The 22100-nt window shown below is 42.7% G+C and overlaps 2 long non-coding RNA genes across 2 annotated transcripts in view; one reads left to right on the forward strand and one right to left on the reverse strand.

The window, feature by feature from the left end:
* Positions 1-840: 840 nt before the first annotated feature.
* LOC140254264 (uncharacterized) overlaps positions 841-22100 on the reverse strand; it is a 333994-nt gene continuing 312734 nt past the window's right edge. The window contains exon 5 of the long non-coding RNA XR_011904114.1: positions 841-960. This is a non-coding gene — a long non-coding RNA (uncharacterized lncRNA). The remainder of the gene's footprint in view (positions 961-22100) is intronic.
* LOC140254263 (uncharacterized) lies at positions 14437-20659 on the forward strand. The gene is made up of 5 exons (XR_011904113.1): positions 14437-14494; positions 14821-14880; positions 17196-17319; positions 19341-19541; positions 20227-20659. It is a non-coding gene; the product is annotated as an uncharacterized lncRNA (long non-coding RNA).

Here is a 22100-nt window from a genome sequence, read left to right on the forward strand (position 1 = left end):
GCAAGCAAATCTCTCTAGTCACTTAAAGGAAGTCACCAGTTAACCGAGTTTGGGGAGAAACTTAGTAGGAATAGGCAGGACTTGGGAGGAGTTTGATAGAATGGGGGCAAGGCTTTGGCTTATCCATTGCACATTTCAAAGGAATAAGCTCCTGGAACTGCAGATCTGAAACCTTCAGATAAGAAACTGGACCAATCACCGTAAAAGAAAGCTCGTTCAAACTGACTTGACTATACATTGTGCATGTCTAAGAAGGAGTGAAAAGCAAGAAAACATTCAAGGTATTAGTTAGCATAGGACAGCCCACTGTGTAGAATGGTTTAGCAATACCTGCTTTGGGTAATCATGAATGTACAATTTGCATGGTATAAATATGACTGCTTGAGGGACACTAGTTGCACAGCTAGGGTAGAGGAAAATCCACATCCTTCAGGTGTATATACTTTAAATGAACTACCTTACATTGTGACTCTTGTTAGTCAGAGTGTTGTTCTGCAGGTCAACTGCACTGTTCCAGCAACTGGTTAATACAATATGGAGAAAGCTTTTAGTTTGTCTGTTAAGCTTCCTAGCAGCAAAAGCTACTCATTCCCTATATGCTGTGATCTACTTGCTTCCCACGTGCACACAACACAGCTGCCAGATTTAATAGCCTTGTCAGACTGCTCTGCCCATAGAGCAGCAGAGATGACAGGACAAACATGAAGTAGCCAGCATGTCAAAGTGAAGCTATGGCCACATTCATTGAAATGTCATCATTTCATTACTCGTAAAAATAGAACTAACGCCATTGGTTAAAGAACACTCAAAAGGATTTCAGAAATGTGAACGCGTACCTGCCTTCAGTGACACTGCAGAACTGGCTTCCTCTTCCATCAGCTAACAAACCTGAGGACTCGAGTTGATTCCTTGTCAAAACATCCTGATCAACAATTACACTTTTGGCCAAGCAACACGTGCCTGTAACCCAAAAGAACATAATATTAACTGACAAATTAGTTAAGAACACCCCTCTCCAGAAGGAATTATGTCCTTACCTTACTTTTCTGAAAGAAATCAAAGACTAGTTAAAAGAAGGAAATTCTCACTTAGTACTTAAACCCTCCCAGGCACAGCTGCTGCTGCAGAGTTTCAGCGACAGCTGTGTATGCCTCTTATTACTAATCCCTTCACTTCCCCTGGAGGCACCCATATCACCTGGGAGCAGTTACTGTGGAAACCACAGACAGTTGGTTTTCCCTCAGAGAAAGTGATACTAAGAGGGAAGTGAGGAGGAAGGAGGGTATTCAGGTGATGTTATTGAACAGTGCAGCAATCAAAACTACATACTAAAGCTCAGAGGATTTGAATCAATTTATTTTTCCAGCAACAGGAATTTCAGTACATCTCCTCTGCTCAAAACAGACTTAACAGCCTCGGTGCCGCTCACTCCACATTAGATAACGGTGCCACATAAAACCTTAAATGTCGGAAAGAAGCTACGGGAGTCAGTGAGGCAAGGTGTGCAACAGAGCAAAACCAGACAAGGCAAAATGCTGTCTACACAGCTTTGCCCTCAGCTCAAAGGAAACAAACCTATCCGCAACCATGGCAGGGCAAGCAAACATATCGGAGGCTATCTAGGAGACAGGAAGACGAGGGCCCCAATACTGTGGCTGTGTGGGCTGGCATGGTCTCCCCTTTTTAGTCAGCAACTGAACAAGCTGAACAAGGTGATCCTTTACTCAGCCCCACTAAGGACTCATCTGCAGAACTGTGTCCAGTTCTGGGCTCCCTAGTACAAAAGAAGACAGGGACCTCTTGGAAAAAATCCAGCAGAGGGCCACAAAGATAGTGAAGGGACTGGAGCATCTCCCCTATGAAGAAAGGCTAAGCAAACTGGGTCTGTTTAGCCTTGAGAAAAGACAACTGTGAGGGGATCTAATTCAGGTATATAAATATCTGAGGTGTGGGGGCAATAGCAGCAAGGCCAGTCTCTCTTCAGTGGTATGTGGAGACATGACAAGGGGAAGTGGACATACTATGGAACATAGGAAGATCCACACAAATGTGCGCAAGAACTTCTTTACAGTGGGTGTGACGGTGCACTGGAACAGGCTGCCCAATGGGGTTGTGGAGTCTCCTTCTCTGGAGATATTCAAGTCCCACTTGGACTCCTACCTGTGCAACCTGGTCCCTTCCAACCCCTACAGTTATGTGATTCTGTGAAGTACATGGCTGGGGAAAGACACAAAGCAGTGGTCACAGTAATAGATGGTTAGTGAGCCCTGTGAAACAGGTTGGCACTGTGCCTCCCTGACAGCCACACCTGTGAGTAGTCTCTTAACAGGCAAGAAAAGTCACAAGTAGTTAAACATCAGAACAACACATTTACACAAAAATGAGCAACTTCAGATGGAAGAAAATTGCTGGGCAAGTGCTGAGGTTTAACCTCACAGGTGGGAATGCACCACACAGTCACTAACTACAGTGACACGGGGAGAGAATTGGGGGAAAATTATATAACAGCACATAGGTTGATATAAGACTATTTACTAAAATAGAGAAAAGGATATCCATTACAAGCTTATATACATAAATGGATATAAACAACTGGTGATGCACAAGTAATTGCTCACCACCTCCTGACCAATGCTCCAGCTAAACCCCGAGCAGAAGACAGATGAACACCCACCCCCTGTAGGTCAGATTCAGGCCACTCTCCTAACTCTGCTACCTCCCGGCTCCTTGCACACTTTGCCGAGAACAGTCTCAACTCTGTACAACAATGCTTCACAACACCTTCAATAATAAAAAATATTATTATTAATTAATAAAATGATATCAGAGTTATCAACTAGAGAAAAAATTAAACCAATATGCCACGCACTCTGAATAAAGCAATTACAGCCCAGTTGAAACAAAGACAGTAAACTGAGGACAGCTCTACCTTGGAGGTGATAGCTGTGATTCAGAAGATAGCTCTCTTCAGACCTGTCGATCACAACTCCTATTAACATCACATGCATTAAAACAAGGGCACAGATTTCTCTCTTGACATACTCAAAATACAAACAAGACAAAGCAGCCTGTGTACAGACTATTTCCCAACAGCTTACCTAAGATCCTCATGCACTACACAAAGGGGCATTCACCATTGATGGGCCACAGAGGCAGGAAGCATTTCTCTAAACCACACAGCCTTCAGAATCCTGTCTCGTGGACAAGAACAAATCATGCTACCTGAAGGCAGAAGTCGATTGGCATATCACTTCCCCAAGCAGATAATGGAGAAACAAGTCCAGGGGGTCACAGAAAAAGCAGTAGCTGTCTCAAGTGGCTGGAACATACTCTAAGCCCAGGCCCCCGCAAAAGATTTATCTACCTGGGAGCTCTCACGTGCTATCCAGAGAACCAATATTACGAAGACAACAAGCACAGCATATTACAAACTACCTCTTTCTTTTTAAAATAAAAACTAAATGAGAGTTTTTCATCCTCTTCTGAATAAGTCCCATATCCAAACAGCAAAATTATACACTGTCTTACTGAAGCACCTGTGTAGTGTCATAGGTAAGACAGCACACTCAGAAGAAAAACAACTAAATAGAAAGAAACCGTGATCAGGTTCTAAAGAGTGAAGCTGACGCCTACATTCATGCAGTAGAGGCATTTTCCTACATAAAACCTTGAACTTCAAATAGCATATAATACAGAGACAGCACGATGGATAACTTGAGACATTAATACCACAATAGAAGATGGTAAAGAAATGAAGCTAAAAATTAATAAAAACATAAAAAAAGAAACATAACAAGTTCTCATGCCGTATCAGTTGTCACAGCATGAATCATCAGCTTAAGCACAGCGTTAGAGGACATGCTAACATGACTTTTAGAACATAACATTTAGAACAAGTTAATAAACATTTGGTCAGCTCAGCATGAAGTCAGATCCATCTCCACTCACCTATGCAATCTTCCATGGGCAGTCACTTGCTGCTTCCTCAAGCACATAATAGGGTTTAGGGGTGTTAGACATCTCACTACCACCAGTAAGCTGCCTAAGAGGGAACATAACAGCACTTAGTTGGAGAAAGAGTTTAGGATAAGAAATCTAACTGGGGATTCCAGGCTACCCAGGTTTCTGATGTCACTAAGCTGATCCGCTGAGAGGATGCACAGCAATTGCTGTGTGGCTGGGCTGCTCGGAATACAAATTGTACTACCATCTCTCGGCAGTACGGAGAACTGCACCTTCAGAGTGCCTCCCTCCTCTAAGAAGTCACTGTACTCCTTCAATCTAGTCAATGAAACAACCGCTTCCATATGGAGATGCCCAGTACAGTCAATGAGCCGAGTCCTTCACAGAAAGCAACTTCTTGTGGATGTACCCAGAAGAAGGTTAGTAATTATGGACAACTGCATTACACTCGAAGGGAAAAAAACACCAGTCTTAAACTGATCAGTTATGATGCAACTACATCTACTTCACATCTCACACCAAAACCCTTGGAATCAGCTCCACATTTCCTCTAGCACTTCCTGTCTGTGGGACCATAGCAGCATTCAGTACCCAAATAAGTCAGTACCCATCAGAGCTGGCATTGATTTTAGACTCTGATTCACAATGTGTAGTTTTTATCTAGGCCAATTTAGTAGTGATGAACAGTACTACTTTAAATAGATAACCATGCATTACAGAAAGCTTTCTTTTCTATGGAGGTGTCATGCACAATTAACTGTCCTTGTTTGAAAAGTCAGCACCCTGCAAGGAAAGCACTAGCATTCAGGGCATGCATTTTGGCACATGGAGTTTTGTAACGCTCCACCAATTTATGATGAAACCAAGGCAAAAATCACACTCAATGATTTTTCATTTTCACTAATTATCTCCGTGTACTCAATTGAAAAAATAAAAGTAAATCCTTAGATATCTCTGAAAATAATGATCCATAATCCAACCTAAATACCCAACACATCTCTCTTGATACTCCTTAATCTCTTAGCTTTTGTTCCCTCAAAAACATGCATTCCATTTGAAAAGCATTAAAGCCACCTGCTTAATGCACATTTTCAACCTTTTATTATACACCAAAAATACCCGGAAAACAGCATGACGACCCAAGTAAACATCTTAAAGGGACCTAAAAGAAAAAAAGTCTCACAGTATATTCTGGAAAAAAAAAACAAAGGGTTTGTGGAATAAATGCCAATTAGGAATTTTAAAGATGACAGAAACCAGCTCATTTTCAACAACATATGCACCAGTGAAAGGAACCTAGAACTGCAGAAACACCTTGAATCAGCCAAATAAACCCTCCCACACAAAACAAGACTATTAGCGAAACAAGAACCACAAAACATCCCTACTCAGACATCAGAGCTGGTTGAAGTAGGCCTGCTACAAGCATACACCTCAAAAAGCAAAGGAGAGAGGGATTACACATTGCTTCAGTCTATTGCAAAGCCAGGCAGATGAAAGGGCTCACCATGCCGAGAGACCTACGTAGAATAAGGAACAAGTGAGCCACATAACGGCTAAAACCCTCCTCAGAAGCTTCATACCCGCTCAATTAGAGTATGTGACTGTGCCAGCAAAAATTAAAGTGTACCTGGTGTACAGCTCGGTTCTACATCCACCCACATCAGTTCGGACTTGCTGTCACTTCTTTCAAAAGGTCTCTGGATGAGCCGCTAAAAGACTAAGATCCATCAGATTCTGCATCCTTTCTTCCACTGTGAATAAAGAAAAAGATAAAATGTCACTCAATCAGATCATTCACAGCACATAGTATATGAAAGCATAAGCACATAAATCAGTTCCAGCAAACAGTGACATTTTAAAGTACCTAAGACAAAAATGAGCTTCTTCACATTAACAGCAGAATACGCTCACAGAGGAGCCCATATAAACATCCCTACCCTTGTTTTACCTATGAAGAGATCCTGTATTTTCAGACTGTCATTCCTTTTCACCTCCAAAAGGTGACGCTGTATCGTAGGTTCCTAGTTCTGCTCTTCACAGAGGCTGCCCTACAGCAGAAATTACCATCCTGCATAATTCAATAACTTGCAGGTACAAATTAGACAGGCAAGACGAATAAGTCAAAACTTTCTCCACATTTGCCAATTATATCAGCCCTACACCAACTGATCCAAAGAAGTCAGTCTTTGTCCTTATGAGTAGTCTCAAGCAAATATAAATATGTTTATATTTCAGACACAGCCTAGCAGATAAATAAGTCCCAGGCCAAAAAGCCTCATTGGTAGCATTCCTGCCATCACACCCCAGGCCCAGCAACTTGAGGCAGAGCTAGCTACTTTATTTCAAACCCCTTAGCATAGTCAGTGGAACTCATAACTGAAAACTGAGTGCCCATCCATTCTTGGAGACACCAGCAGCTCAGCTGCCTCCCAAATTGATCCACAAGAAGAATGATAAACAGCCAAAAGAGCATTAAAGGAAGGTTGTGATACTCTCCCATATTTAATTTGGGATTCCCAACCCAAAACACAACACATTTAGGCTGGCTCCATTCTCCTCCCATTATAGGAAGAGAACAATGCAGCAATACACCTTGCAGCAACGGAAAACAATGTTATCCCAGCCTGTACCAGGAGGTGTTACCACTACCTCAAAGGAGGACATCCAGCAGCATGAAGTGTACTGTGTTCAGACAAACTAAAGTGCAGGAATTCCCCTATGAGCATTGAGAATAATTCCTTACTGTTCCCCACTGAGAATGGCCTGCAAAACTTACACAAACATTGCAGAGTCTGCCTACTTGTAGATATCCTGAAGCTGTTTAGATACAGTCCTGAGCCACCTGCCCTTTGTAGCCCTACCTAGGCACAAATGCTAGAGAAGACACCATCCTAGAGGTGCCTTAGAACCTCAACCATTCTGTAACTCCAGTCTCTATCCTAATAGGTCAAACCTGCGATTAACTTACACATACCTGACTCTTTTCTCACACATAACATCCAGTCTTTCACACAGAAAAATCTAATTCTTACTTCCAGAGCTCCTCCCGAGCCCAGATAACCTATCAATACTACCTCCGAACACAATTTAACCACCATTAAGGACAACCCTGCTTTTCAAATGAGAGCTATTAAATCCTGCATGTCACATTTCTGCAACAGTACAAGTTGAGTATTTGACACATCAGTTGGTGAATTACTCCACACGCCAGATACCTCAAAAACAAAATAATCCCATTAAAGCATGCAGGCTACTCAAAACAACTGAGAATAGTTAGCAAACTATGTAACAAATAAGAAACAACAACAAAAAGGAGAAGGAGAGTAACAATACCTATAGAAAGGTCAAAAGTTAAATAGGCACACACAGCTCCTTTCTTCACTGCTACACCTCCCACTACATTTTCACCTGAGAACTCCCACCTTCAAATTTAACTAGCTAAGTTCCCTACATCAAAACTCAACTTACCAATAGTATAACAAGCAACCACTTTATAGAGGACCATTCCTAAGCAACCTGAGCAGTCAAATCTGGTCTAAAAGAAAAAAATGGCCACACCCAACCAGCTGTGCAACATAAGTGAGTCATTAAGAGATAACTGAATAGAAACATCACTGAAGAGCAACCACAAAAAGCTAAAAATGAAGATAGGCCCCTAAAGTTTGTTCAACCTTCAAGTTTTAACACACTCTTTCTTTCTCTCAATGATAAACAGGGGAGATTTGTGTCAAAAGACACACCAGATGCAGCATTACGCAAATACCTCCTTGTTCAGTTTGTAAGCACTCTCACTAACCTTGTGGATTTCTTTGCAGATAAAAACCCCATCCACTTCTCAAAATCTTCCCTTGTTTTGCGTAACAATCACTCGCTTGATCTTTACAGTTGCTCTTAGTAACTTCAAGCATTACCTGCTAATTTATGAAACCTATCAGCTGAGCAGGCTGCCAAAACATTTCCATAAAACATTAAGTAATAACCTCCAAAACTCTCAGTTCTGTCCATTTGAGTAAAAAAAACCATTTCCACTAGTACTAAAGAGCAATTGAACTAGACAATGACATTCATGAGTCACCTGTCAGCCCTATCAAGCCAGGCTTTTTTCTCTAGAACAGGTAGCTTCACACTACCTTAACCTGAAATAATGAACATAAAATAGAAATAAACGTGTATCTGTAAGCCAGAGAAAATAAGGTAAACAGCAAAAAAGAAACTCTAGAGGCAACTCTTCAGTCCTAACTCACAAAACTTCACAGCTTTGGTCCATAATTCATACCTGTTTATTCCTGCTTCTTCTGCACCTTTGGGAAGTTGCTACTCCTTCTCTAAAAAGTGGAAAAATAAAAGCAGAACAAGCCTGCTTGTTTAAAGTGGCTCACCCAGGCACTGCAGCTTTCCACAACAACAGTACTACACAGCAGCAGGACTTCCTTTCCTAAGCAGCAGATGTTGGAACACTAACAATGTTTCTCAAGTCTGAAGAAACTGAAGGTATATGTGACTGATTAAAAAAATTAAGTAAAACACCACAGTACTCTTTTCTCTTACCAAAATAAAACCTCTGCTTCTGTTTCAAGGAAACTCATATACGTACACTGTCTCTTAAGATCTTGAAGGATAGCTCACATTTTCTGATTATGATGCTTCCTGTTTCAAGCCTCCAACTGCATACAAGAATAACACAACATAAAGAAAAATCAACAACGCAACAACATCCCAAGCCACAGAAAGCTAAAATTTACTTAAAAAAAAATGCAGCCACAGGAAGAAAATTAAGAAAGCCCACCACTTACCTACAGAAAAGTTCTCTTATTCAGATACCTGTAACAAAAGGTACCCCCAACATCCCCTACCAGCCCTTAAATGAGGACTGCGAGGGGGAGGATCCTGGCTCCACCCCTTCTTGTCAGCTGCATTGTGTGCACCTGAGCTCCCCTGAGTCAGCCCCAGCTTCCTACCTGGTGCTGTCACCTGTTTAATCTCTGACCTGCAATTCTGCTGCCACATGAAATGAAAACCTGCTTTCAAAACATAACAAAAGGAAACATGCAGTGAGATCTCTAATGGGAAAGCATTATTTCATAGAATGATAGTTTATGGATTATGACAAATCATGAATTACACGTGAAATGTAAAGGTTAAGCATAAAAGACTGCAATTGCTGCTACAAATCAAACACTTGTAGTGAAAACACAGTCCTCAGTAACATGTTCTTACAGTGAAAAAAAAAGCTAAAGCTCAATGTATACATGCATGTACAACGATGTAAAGCGACAATAATGAAAAGATAGCACAAGAGAGGCATCAGAGCCTAAACCGAAGCCATTTAGCCTGCTCAGGTTCGAGTAGGCCTTCTGGACAAACAACTGAGCCCTGAGCAGAGACACTGCCTGATTCACCCACAGACACAGCAACGTTGCTAAAAAGGAGGTGGTGGAAGGGACCGCCTTCGTCCCAGCTAAGGAAGATGGGACAAAGGCTCCAGTGTGCAGAACTGATGACTTTATTCATGCCTCTAGAGAAGAACCTCGCTCCAGGATGGCACAGGGACTGACTGGGCTGTAACGTGTGCCGTGAGGCTCCTCCCCGCTCTCCCCTGCTCCAAGCAAGGACCGGCTCTCCAGTGGGAAGACAGGTGGAATTTTAAGCCCATTCATCAATTCTGTATAAAGCTCTAGCTCTGCTTGGTGAACTTTGCTCCTATTTCAGTGCACATTGTGTGATCTGTAGGGAAGGAAGGGAAAGAAGCCATTGCATTACTGATCATAACAACCTTGGCTGATAAGTAAGCCACAGAAACCAGCGCTGAGCTTAGAGCAGGAAAAGATCAGTTACAGCCCAAACAATGTTCTGTGGAACATACAGCTACGCTGACAAAATCTTGCTATGTATTAAGAATAAGGACTATCATTAAAGAGCTTCGGGCCAATTATGGATGAATGTATGACTGTGACTGGGCTGTAGCCAACCTGTGTACGCTATACAACTTCTGTGTCGCTGATCATTAGGGGCTCCCAGAACCAGGGTGAAGCATGAGATGAACAGAAACTGTGCATTGCAGAGAATTTTCCTTTTGTAATTCTGTTCTTAACAGTGTCTGTGTATCTGTTGTGCTTTTGCCTTGGCATGCAGCTGTGTACCTCTTAGGTGCTAGATACACTTCCTGGGTGGAATAGGGGAGAGAATTGTGAAAGTGAACGTACAAGGATTCATGAGTTGAGAAGAAGACTGTTTACTCAGTAAAGCAAAAGCTGCATGACCAAGAAAAAGAAAAGAACAAATTCATTCACTACTCCACACTGAGTAGTGAATATATGCAACATACTCCAATATATACTAAAAAGTCCATACCCAGTGGAGGAGCGGTGTTGGAACAGGTGACATCCAGGTATCCCAAACACAACTATTCTGTGATTCTGTGATTCTGCCTTTATGCTCAAAAAACGGCAACAGTTCATACTTGTCTTCACACAGGAGAGCTGATCCCTGCTAGAAACAGAGGAGCAGAGAAGCATGCAGTGAAGCCCAGTCCCCCGTGCCACATCTGGTCTGGTGCAAGAAAACAAGTGGGGGGAGCTGCAGCGTGCCCACTGCGCCTCATCCCTTGCCATCTCCAACATCCCATCTCACAAACAAAGGCTGATACTGGTTGCATGGCCACAGAACTGTCATTAGTGGACTCCCTGTGATTCACAAAGCAAGAAAAGAACATCTGTTCTCAGGTGAGGAAATAAATGGACAGTGCTCTGTCTTTTGTTGTTATAGCCACCAGCTTGGGATCCTTTACAGAATGGCAGGGGACAAAAATGCACTGGAACTTTTCTGTAGCCAAAAGGCGTTTGTGTCCTTGTAGTAGCAGTTAACACAGACCACAAAGCTGAAATTCTTTTGCGCAGTCACCAGACCACATCAACGTCTTTTTAAATGCGGAAGTGGTGAAGCACAAGAACATGGCAGAATGTGGCACAGTCTTGGATGGTGTGTGATGCTGACATCTCCTTCCTCTTGGTTTAGAAGTTCATTTGGGCAGAGGAAAGAAGCCATCTTAAAAAGATGGCAATCTTTGCTCTTAGCTATTACACGTGCAGTCTCTCAGCACAGCGCCAAGTCTCAGTGTAATGTTCCACACCGTAACTTTGCCTTCTCCACAGTCCACCATCCTTCCACGCAACCTGAATACTGTCCCTTGTGAATCTCTGTTTTTGGAGATGTCTGGAGCTGGTGCACTAGTACTTGCTTGTGTGTTGCCTTCTTCCCTAATGGTGAATCTCATCTTCCAGACAGGATCTTGTGGCCTGGGTTCTACAACCACATCTCATCCAGGTATGCATTATAATGACATTCTTCTACTCCACAGCTGGCAGCAGGAAGTACCACAGATGTCCCAGGTGGGGATGTGCAGCCAGTGACCAAACCTGACTAGAAGGAAAGTGCCAGCAGTTCCTGGGGTCTTCTTGTACTCACTCTCTCATCTCCTGCTGTGAAAACTGGGTGAAACCCCTGCTTGGCTCTTCAGTGCTGCAGCTTTGAGCCTCGGCAGCAGCCTTAGGGCTGTAGCATGAAGTGATGCTTATGCATCTGTTTTGCAGCAATGCTGCCGGGCCACCTGCATGTTGCTTGCAGCACAGCCATTCACATCCCAGATCCCATGGACTCGACACCTCCACATCACCAGCTGACCAGCCAGCCAGCCCTGAGCTGTCTCTGACCATGGCCCTTATAATTTGTTTGGGACACCAGGGCCTCGGAGTTCCTTCCAAAGCAGCGGAGCCCGTAAGGTCTTAATTTCTATCCCATCCTCCAACCCCCAAGTGCCGCCTCTTGTGTGCTTCCTCCCCACACTGTGGTGACTCCTCCTCATTTAGGAGTTTCCTGTCACACTGTACTAAATAAAAGTCACAGCTGATACCCTGAACCATTGCCAGACGGAGGAAACGGTCGAGGTGGAACTACCCAGAGGAGAGACAGGCACATACGCAAATACCCAAAGAGTGGCAACGTGAGTCCTAGGTGGGCAGAGTACAAGGGACCTGGGGAAAAGAGGTGGCTCTGTGGAGTTGGCTGAGACGCTGAGGACAGTGGAGTATTTTGGTGGGGCACGTGTATGTGTTTCAGAGGATAAGGGGTGTGAAAATATATTGAAAAGGGGCTTATATGTGTAGCGTCCCCATTCTACAGGAAGCCCTCCAGAGGATCAGGAGGAAGTGTTCTGCCTCCTTAATAGCTTGAATTAGCACTGGATAATTAGAGGAGACTTTATGGTTATGGGCCAGGAGGGAGCTGGGCTTTCTTGTGTATGTAGAGTGGGCCCAGGTCATTTACCGTTTGGGAGGGACAGGTGTCAAGGTGATCTTTCTTTGTCTTAATCCCCTGTTGGGCAAGAGTGCATCTGAGAGTCAGGAGAGTTTCCTAGGGAGTGGTAGGTTGTGTTGGGTGTAGCAGGGGCACCTGAGTTACCTGGGACTCTCACAGAGCAGTGAGTTTCTCTTACAATTTCCTTCCTAGGCAGCCGTGGCCATGAGCTCCCTGTGGTGGTCTGCTGTCCTGCTCCTAGCCCTGTCAGTGTCTATGTGCCATGGTCAAGCAACCTATCAGACTTTTTTGAACAGACACGTGGACTTCCCCAGGACACGATCCTCGAGTAATAACCAATACTGCAATGTCATGATGGCGCGACGTGGCATGGGTACCCCTGGAGCATGCAAAGCCCTCAACACCTTTGTGCATGCTCTACGCACACGTCTGAGAAATCTCTGCGTAAACCAGCCCAATCAGGCTCTACGTACTACTCAGCAGCAACTTCCTGTCACAGTCTGTAGGCTGATTGGGCAACGTCCAGCCTGCACATACTCTGGCACACGGTTCAACCATCGGGTCCAAGTGAAATGTAGGGGAGGTTTTCCTGTGCATCTGCAAAACACCTTCCCATGACACTCGCCGCTTAGAACATGCCTTATTCTTTTGGGTGTCCCTGACCAACCCTGAGGCTGTCCTTACTCTGTCCACTGCTCTTCAGCTCAGAGAAGAAGGTGTCAAAGTCTCTGGCACCCTGAATGCTGCTCCTTAACATTCGTATCCCCTAAAGCCTTGGGAGGTGCCTAAGTCCCACTGGATGCCCCTAATTTCCTGAGTCTCTTCTAGCAACGTTGGGCCATTTCCAACCCTCCTGAGATGGTTGCATTCAGGCTCACAGACACTCCCTTTCCAGCTTTTACTTGCATTGAAGAATACAAAATAAAAAAAAATAAAAAAATAAAAAAAAGCAAAGCAAAACAAAATAAAGAGTTCTTCATCAATAATGTTTACAGAGAAATTCTTATTGGAATAGCTATTAAAAAGTACCATAAGGTACCCATGCAACAAGTTAAACATGTTTAACTTTGAATCACTGGATACCTCTGTCTCTGGTGTCGAAGCACCAGAGGACAAGGAGGATTGCTTCCACTTCTTGTTGGGGAGGGAGAGGCTGCACCAGCACTGCCCATGTATTCCTCTGGGCCGAGGGCTGAGGCTGCGCCCTGGGATCTGGGCTTTGTCTGTGGGCAGCGCTGCAGAGCAGAAGCCCTCATGCTTTCACCAGCTCGTGTGTCCTGAGCTCTCCACCAGGACATCCCCCAGGCTGAAGGCTGGGCTCGAGCCAGACCAGGGGAGAAAAACCCCCGCAGGCTCCTGCCACACAAAGCCCCTGACTCCATTACCCTCGCCTTCCCACCTGATGCTCCATCACTGCTTCAGGCCGTGACTTGGCATTTCAGCTACACGCAGAAAGTAAAAATGCACACAAAACCTGTTCACGACCCATCTGCCTGTATGACCAAGTGTATTCTTCACTCCGGTAGACAGTTGTCCTTTGTGTGCACTACTAAGCGATTTGCAGAGATTTTCAAGGTCTGCAGAGAGGCTATAAGAAAAGAGAGGACACATTCTATTCTTTAGCAGGGTGTGTCATGATGGGGAAAGCAGAAATGATTTCACACCATGGATTAATTCAGTGACACACGTTTGCTTCGTACGCACTTGCACGTCAGGTGGCGTTCTGTCAGACTGACCCTCTGCTGCTATCTGTCACACAGCAACAACATGTAACGGGATGTCAGTGGGAAGGTTCAGACTCTTCTGTCGTACCGATGACATCTGTCTCTGATGTTGTGGGACAACTTCTGAAGCAACCCTTGTATATTGCCATCCTCTAGTTACATTAACGTACCCTTGAAAACCTGAGAGCTGAGCTCAGTCTTGTGTTGCATGTTAAATAAATACATATGTATTAGTATATGCATTTGTGCATGTATATGGGAAATTGGTAATCACAGCCTGAACCACTGATTGATCAGCTGAGGCAAGCTTCAGGTCAGCTATGGGAGCACAGGTGAGGGTAATTCAGCTGTGCTCTGTATGGGGTAGAGCCTGACTCCACCTCCTCTAGACCTCATTTAAGGGCTGACCACGGCTGGAGCAGCATTCCTTTGAGGTTGTTCTTTGGTGGAGTTTGCTCCAGTGTTTCCAGCTGACTGAAGGCCTCTATTGGGTGAGTCTTCCCTTTACATTACATTTGGGATACTTATCACTGTTTCTCTTGTACTATCTTTGTATTATTATTGCTATACATCACTGTATGTGCATGTATACATTGAGCTTTAGCTATTTTTTTCACTGTAAGAACATGTTACTGAGGACTGTGTTTTCACTACAAGTGTTTGATTTGTAGCAGCAATTGCAGTCTTTTACTCTTAACCTTTACATTTCATGTGTATTTCATGATTTGTCATAATCCATAAACTATCATTCTATGAAATAATGCTTTCTCATTAGAGATCTCACTGCATGTTTCCTTTTGTTATGTTTTGAAAGCAGGTTTTCATTTCATGTGGCAGCAGAATTGCAGGTCAGAGATTAAACAGGTGACAGCACCAGGTAGGAAGCTGGGGCTGACTCAGGGGAGCTCAGGTGCACACAATGCAGCTGACAAGAAGGGGTGGAGCCAGGATCCTCCCCCTTGCAGTCCTCATTTAAGGGCTGTTAGGGGATGGTGGGGGTACCTTTTGTTACAGGTATCTGAATAAGAGAAGTTTTCTGTAGGTAAGTGGTGGGCTTTCTTAATTTTCTTCCTGTGGCTGTATTTTCTTTTTTTTTTAAGTAAATTTTAGCTTTCTGTGGTTTGGGATGTTTTTTAATCAGTCATATATGCCTTCAGTCTCTTTAGAGTTGAGAAACATTGTTAGTGTTCCAACACCTGCTGCTTAGGAAAGGAAGTCCTGCTGCTGTGTAGTACTGTTGTTGTAGAAGGCTACCAAGCCTGGGTGAGCCACTTTAAACAGGCAGGCTTTTTCAACATTTATTTTTCCTCTTTTAAGGGAAGGAGTAGCAACTACTCAAAGGTGCAGAAGAAGCAGGAATAAACAGGTATGAATTATGGACCAAAGCTGTGAAGTTTTGTAAGTTAGGACTGAAGAGTTGCCTCTAGAGTTTCTTTTTAGTTGTTTACCTTATTTTCTTTGGCTTACAGATACACTTTTATTTCTGTTTTATGTTCACTATTTCAGGTTAGGGCAGTGTGAAACTACCTGTTCTAGAGAAAAAAGCCTGGCTTGATAGGGCTGACAGGTGACTCATGAATGTCTTTGTCTAGTTCAATTGCTCTTTAGTACTAGTGGAAATGGTTTTTTTTACTCAAATGGACAGAACTGAGAGTTTTGGGAGAGTTTTGGAGGTTATTACTTAATGTGTTATGGAAATGTTTTGGCAGCCTGCTCAGCTCATAGGTTTCATAAATTAGCAGGTAATGCTTGAAGTTACTAAGAGCAACTGTAAAGATCAAGCAAGTGATTACGTTATGCAAAAAAAGGGAAGATTTTGAGAAGCAGAAATTACATTGACTCCCTGTAGGGGTACAAATATCACTCTGCTAAGGAACAGGGTCTGTAGGGGCGTGTAGACATCCATTTGTAGCCGGGAGCCCGAATGCCAATGTTAATTTCTGAATAGAAGATGGTGTTCTGTGGTAATACTGTTTTTGTAATTCCTACAGAGTCTTCAGAGTTAATTCCCCACAGAGTCTACAGTGAAGTAACAATTAAATAAGGAGAAAGAAATAAGCATCGGAGGAGCTAGAGTGCGTTCATTGTACTCCCTATTCAGCACTGTGTGAGCAGGTTGTCAAACTGAGCTTATCGCAGAGAGGGTTTTGTTAGCAGTCTTCTCTGAATGTTTCCTTCCTGAAGTTAATTGTGCTGCATGGCGTCCCTTAGCTGCCTCCATTCATACTGATGGAAAACACTCGGTGTGGACAGAGACTGACTTTACTTTTTTGGATCAGTTGGAGCAGGGCTGTTTTGGCGAATGTGGAGAAAGTTTGTACCTTCTATCTCCAGCTGTTTCAGCATAAGTATTTTTTACATTCTTTGTAGGACGGTGTTTATTAATGACAATACTGAGGTTTATTTTTACTTCTGTAGTTACTGACTTGCTTTTGTTTGGGATTTATTTTTACCTTTTTAAAGACCAGCTGGCAGCTCACATACTGTTGTGTTTTGAAGCTTCTGATATCGGGTGTATGAGGGTAAGGAGAGGTGTTAAGAACTTCCAGTTGGTGGATTCTTAGTGTTGTGTCATAGTTAATGAAGTAGTTAGCTATGAGGGTTCATTTCCTGCAGAGAGAATGATCTGTGAAGATTATTTGCTGAACTTTTGTTGATCCAGATTGTTATTCCAGAGTAATGTTATCTCAGTAGCTTCCAGCAGTTTGTCTTCAAGTGAGAGTTCACTTACTCTCATTTTAGCTGAGATGACTGGCTTCAAAGCTACGTCTAGGAAGTTGTCCGATTAAAACACAGAATGTATTCTCACTTCAGTAAGAGCAACCCACTTTGTAGCACTGTCTGTGGTGCAGTCCTGCTAGTTATTGAATTATGCAGGATGTTAATTTCTGCTGTAGGGCAGCCTCTGTGAAGAGCAAAACTAGGAACCTACGATACAGCGTCACCTTTTGGAGGTGAAAAGGAATGACAGTCTGAAAATACAGGATCTCTTCAGAGGTAAAACAAGGGTAGGGATGTTTATGCGGGCTCCTCCGTGAGCGTGTTCTGCTGTTACTGTGAAGGAGATCATTTCTGTCTTAGATACTTTAAAATGTCCCTGTTTGCTGGAACTGCTTTATGTGCTTATGCTTTCATATACTATGTGCTGTGAATGATCTGATTGAGTGACATTTTCTTTTTCTTTATTCACAGTGGAAGAAAAGATGCAGAATCTGATGGATCTTAGTCTTTTAGTGGCTCATCCAGAGACCTTTTGAAAGAAGTGACAGGAAGTCCGAACTGACGTGGGTGGATGTAGAACCGAGCTGTACACCAGGTACACTTCTATTTTTGCTGGCTCACTCACTTACTCTAATTGAGCAGATATGAAGCTTCTGAGGAGGGTTTTAGCCGTTATGTGGCTCAGTCTGGTTCCTTATTGTATGTAGTTTGCAATAGCCTGAAGCAATGTGAAATCCCTCAGTCCTTCGTGCTTTTTGAGATGTATGCTTGTAGTATTGAAGTATGCCTACTTCACTTAGCTCTGATGTCTGAGTAGGGTTGTTTTGCGGTTCTTGTCTCGCTGGTGGTCTTGTTTTGTGTGGGAGGGTACGTTTGGCTGATTGAAGATGTTTCTGCAGTTTTAGGTTTCTTTCACTGGTGCATTTGATGTTGGAAATGAGCTGCTTTCTTTTAAGCTTCCTAATTGGGATTTATTCCACAAAGCCTTCACTGTTTTCCAGAATATACTGTGGGACTTAATTTTCTGTTAGGTCTCTTTAAGATGTTTACTTGGGTCGTCATGCCGTTTTCCGGGTATTTTTGGTGTAGAATAAAAGCTTGAAAACGCGCATTAAGCAGGTGGCTTTAATGCTTTTCAAAAAGGAGTCCGTGTTTTTGAGGAAACAAAAGCTAAGAGATTAAGGAGCATCAAAAGAGATGTGTTGGGTGTTTAGGTTAGACTGTGGTTCATTATATTCATGCTGAAGCATGCAGAGATATCTAAGGATTTACTTTTTTTTGAGTACGTGGAAATAATCAGTGTAAATGAAAAATCATTGTGTGTTGTTTCCCATGTAGAGGAAGGTGCATTTTGTGGACCTGTTTCTTATGGTAAATTTTGTTTGAGTGAGCCTTTCCAATAGCAGTATTGTTCAAATTACTCTGTAAAAGAGAGTCCACATTGTGAACACGAGGAGTGTTGCCACAAATATTTCCTTTGAGTAATGCAATGCATAAGTCCAAAACTAAGTCTACCAAGATGGAAGTAGAAGAATGAGTTACTTAGATAAACCAAGCATAGACAACTGTTAGTAGATAGAAATGAGCCGAAAGAAATCAAAACAACCCTTTACATCTACCTATATTTCAACTCCAGTTCTGCTAGGAAACAGTCAGGATGCTTTAGTGTTTTATGGCTGGGATCCAGTTCTCAAAGCAGTTATTTAAAAATCACTGGATTTAAATATCTGGATTTAAATATCACCAATGAAAACTCAGTTTGGGGTTACCTCTCTCTGATAGATGCCCAGGCTTTTCTTAAAATTCTCCTTGGTTTCAGATGCTTTCCACGTTTTCTTTTACTGCAACAGTTTCTTAGAGGTTGGTTTGAATATTACTCATACAGGACTGGTACCATTGGGTGTGTTGTGTAGCACAGTGTGGTATGAGAAAACTGGGTGAGATGGCTGGACGTCTGCCACTGCTTTGTATGAGCGGAGAAATATTATTAGTAATACTAGAAAACATGAGCTATTGCTCTGTTTAAACATAGCCAGGATAAAAGCATGTTCTATATAACTGAGGGAGTGAAAGCACTGCTGAGGGATGGGGGCTGTGGAAGTTCAGTGTTTCTTGTAATACCGTGTGAATCTGAGTTAATCAGCTGTACAACATTACCTCCATCTAGCTGGTATGGAAGTCAAACTCGCACACTGGTTGTCCAGTGTGAGGGTGTTAGCCAGTGCTGTACTATGCTGTGTAAAGGTCTCTTACTGGAAGGCTGTGGATTAGAGGTCAAAATGGAATGTGAATCGAGACCCTTGGTTTCTGGTTGCAGTAACATTGCTGCCTTTATGGATTGTTGCAGCTGAGAACATCCAATGTATGTATTAGAGTTAGTAGGTACACTCCTTATTGTATATACTTCTAATTACACCTGAGGAACTGGGAGTTAGCGGGACTGGGTGAGTGAGAGTCAATAGTAAGTAACACCTGTCTTGACTTCCTTTGTATTTCTTGACTTTGGTCATATGCATGTACTGTGTTCTGATTTCTTTGCACCTGCATAGAATAATTGAGAGCTCCTTAAAACTGCTTTCCGTTGAATTAAAATACCTATCCTTTGTCTTCCTCCAGGCTGCGGATCCATATATTAGATACCGCTGATAAAATTCCAGCTGCACTGAGGCCTGTAGTAAATGTTTTTATTTTCAGTGATGGTATGATTTTTGCCTTGGTTTCATTATAAATTGGTGTAGCGCTACAAAACACCGTGTGCCAGAATGCGTGCCCTAAATGACTGTGCTTTCTTTGCTGGGTGCTGACTCTTCAAACAAGGTCAGTTAATTGTGCATGACACCTTCTCCCTAGAAAAAAAGACTTTCTGTAATGCATGGTTATCTACTTCAAGTAGTACTGTCCATCTCTACTTAATTAGCCTGGATAAAAGCTACACATTGTGAATCAGAGTTTAAAATCAAATCCAGCTCTGATGGGTACTGACTTATTTGGGTATTGAATGCTGCTATGGTCCCACAGACAGGAAGTGCCAGAGGAAACGTGGAGCTGATTCCACGGAATTTGGTGAGATATGTGATGTAGATGTAGTTGCTTCTTAGCTGATCAGTTTAAGTCTGGTGTTTTTTCCTTTCAAGTGTAATGCAGTTCTCCAAAATTAATAGCCTTCTTCTGGATACATCTGCATGAAGTTTCTTTCCATGAGGGACTCAGCTCATTGACTGTGTTGGCCACCTCCATATGGGAGAGGTTGTTTCATTGACTAGATTAAAGGAGTACAGTGACTTCTTAGAGGAGGGATGTACTCTGAAGGTGCAGTTCTCCGTGCAGCCAAAAGATGGTAGTACAATTTGTATTCCGAGCAGCCCAGAGGCACAGAAATTGCTGTGCATCCTCTCAGCTAATCTGCTTAGTGACATCAGAAACCTGCGTAGCCTGGAGTAGCCGGTTAGCTGGAGAAAGAGTTTAGGATAAGAAATCTAAGTGCTGTTATGTTCCTTCTTAGGCAACTTACTGGTGGTGGTGAGATGTCTGACACCCCCACACCCTATTAAATGCTTGAGGAATGTGCAAGTGACCTCCCATTGAAGATCTGCATAGGTGAGTGAAGATGGATCAGACTTCATGCTGAGCAGGCCAAATGTTTCTTAACTTGTTCTAAAAGTCATGTAAGCATGTCATCTAATGCTGTGCTTAAGCTGATGGTTCATGCTGTGACAACTGATACAGCATGAGAATTGGTTATTTTTTTTATCTTTTTGTTAAATTTTAGCTTCATTCCTTTACCATCTTCTGTTGTATTAATGTCTTAAGTTATCCATCATGCTGTCTCTGTACTATATGCTATTTGTAGTTGAAGGTTTTATGTCGGAAAATGCCTCTACTGCATGAATGTAGGTGTCAGCTTAACACTTTCAAACCTGATTGCGATCTTTCTATTTGTTTTTCTTCTGAGTGTGCTGTCTTACCTATGACACAATATAGGTGCTTCAGTAAGACAGTGTATAATTACTTTGCTTTTTGGATATAGGATTTATTTGGAAGAGGATGAAGAATTCTCAGTTTTTATTTTAAAAAGCAAGAGGTAGTTTGTAATATGCTGTGGTTGTTGTCTTTGTAATGTTGGTTCTCTGGATAGAATATGAGAGCTCCCAGGTAGATAAATCTTTTGCAGGGGCCTGGGCTTAGAGTATGTTCCAGCCACTTGAGTCAGCTACCGCTTTTTCTGTGACCCCCTGGACTTGTTTCTCCATTAGCTGCTTGGGGAAGTGATATGTCAATCGACTCCTGCCTTCAGGCAGCATGAGTAGTTCTTGTCCACGAGACAGGATTGTGAAGGCTGCGTGGTTTAGAGAAATGCTTCCTGCCTCTGTGGCCCGTCAACGATGAATACCCCTTTGTGCAGTGCAGGAGAACCTTAGGTAAGCTGTTGGGAAATAGTCTGTAGACAGGCTGCTCTCTCTTGTTTGTCTTTTGAGTAAGTCGGGGAGAGAAATTGGTGCCCTTGTATATTAATGCATGTTAAGTTAATAGAAGTTGAGATCGACAGGTCTGAAGAGAGCTATCTTGTGAGTCACAACTAACACTTCCAAGGTAGAGCTGTCCTCAGTTTACTGTCTTTGTTTCTACTGGGTTGTAATTGTTTTATTCAGAGCGTGTGGCATATTGTTTAATGTTTTCTCTAGGAGAAAAATCATGTTGGTAATTCTGATATTATTATTATTAATTAATATGATAATTAATGAATACAATGATGATTTCATTTACGTTTAAAGGTGTTGTAAAGCAGTGTTGTTCAGAGCTGAGGCTGTTTTCAGCAAGGGGTGCAAGGAGCCGGGAAGTAGCAGAGTTAGGAGAGCGGCCTGAGTCTGACCTAAGGGGGGTGGGTGTTCATCTGTCTTCTGCTCAGAGTTTTGCTGGAGCATCAGTCAGGAGGTAGTGAGCAATTCCTTGTGCATCACCAGTGGTTTATATCCAGTTATGTATATGAGTTTGTAATTGATATCTATCTTTTATTTTAGTAGATAGGCTTATATCAACCTATGAGTTTTTATATTTTTCCCCTGATTCTCTCCCAGTCCCACTGTAGTTAGTGACTGTGTGGTGCTTTGCCACCTGTGAGGTTAAACCTCAGCACTTGACCAGCAATTTTCTTCCATTTGAAGTTGCTGATTTTTGTGTAAATATGTTGCTCTGATTAACTGCTTGTGATTTCTCTTGCCTGTTAAGAGCCTATTCACAGGTGTGGCTGTCAGGGAGGCATAGCACCAACCTGTTTCACAGGGCTCACTAACCATCTATTACTGTGACCACTGCTTTGTGCCTTTCCCAGACTTGTACTTCACAGAATCACAGAATTGTAGGCATTGAAAGGGACCT

This window comes from Excalfactoria chinensis, chromosome 6 (assembly GCF_039878825.1).
Source record: "Excalfactoria chinensis isolate bCotChi1 chromosome 6, bCotChi1.hap2, whole genome shotgun sequence".
NCBI classification, from domain to species: Eukaryota; Metazoa; Chordata; class Aves; order Galliformes; family Phasianidae; genus Excalfactoria; species Excalfactoria chinensis.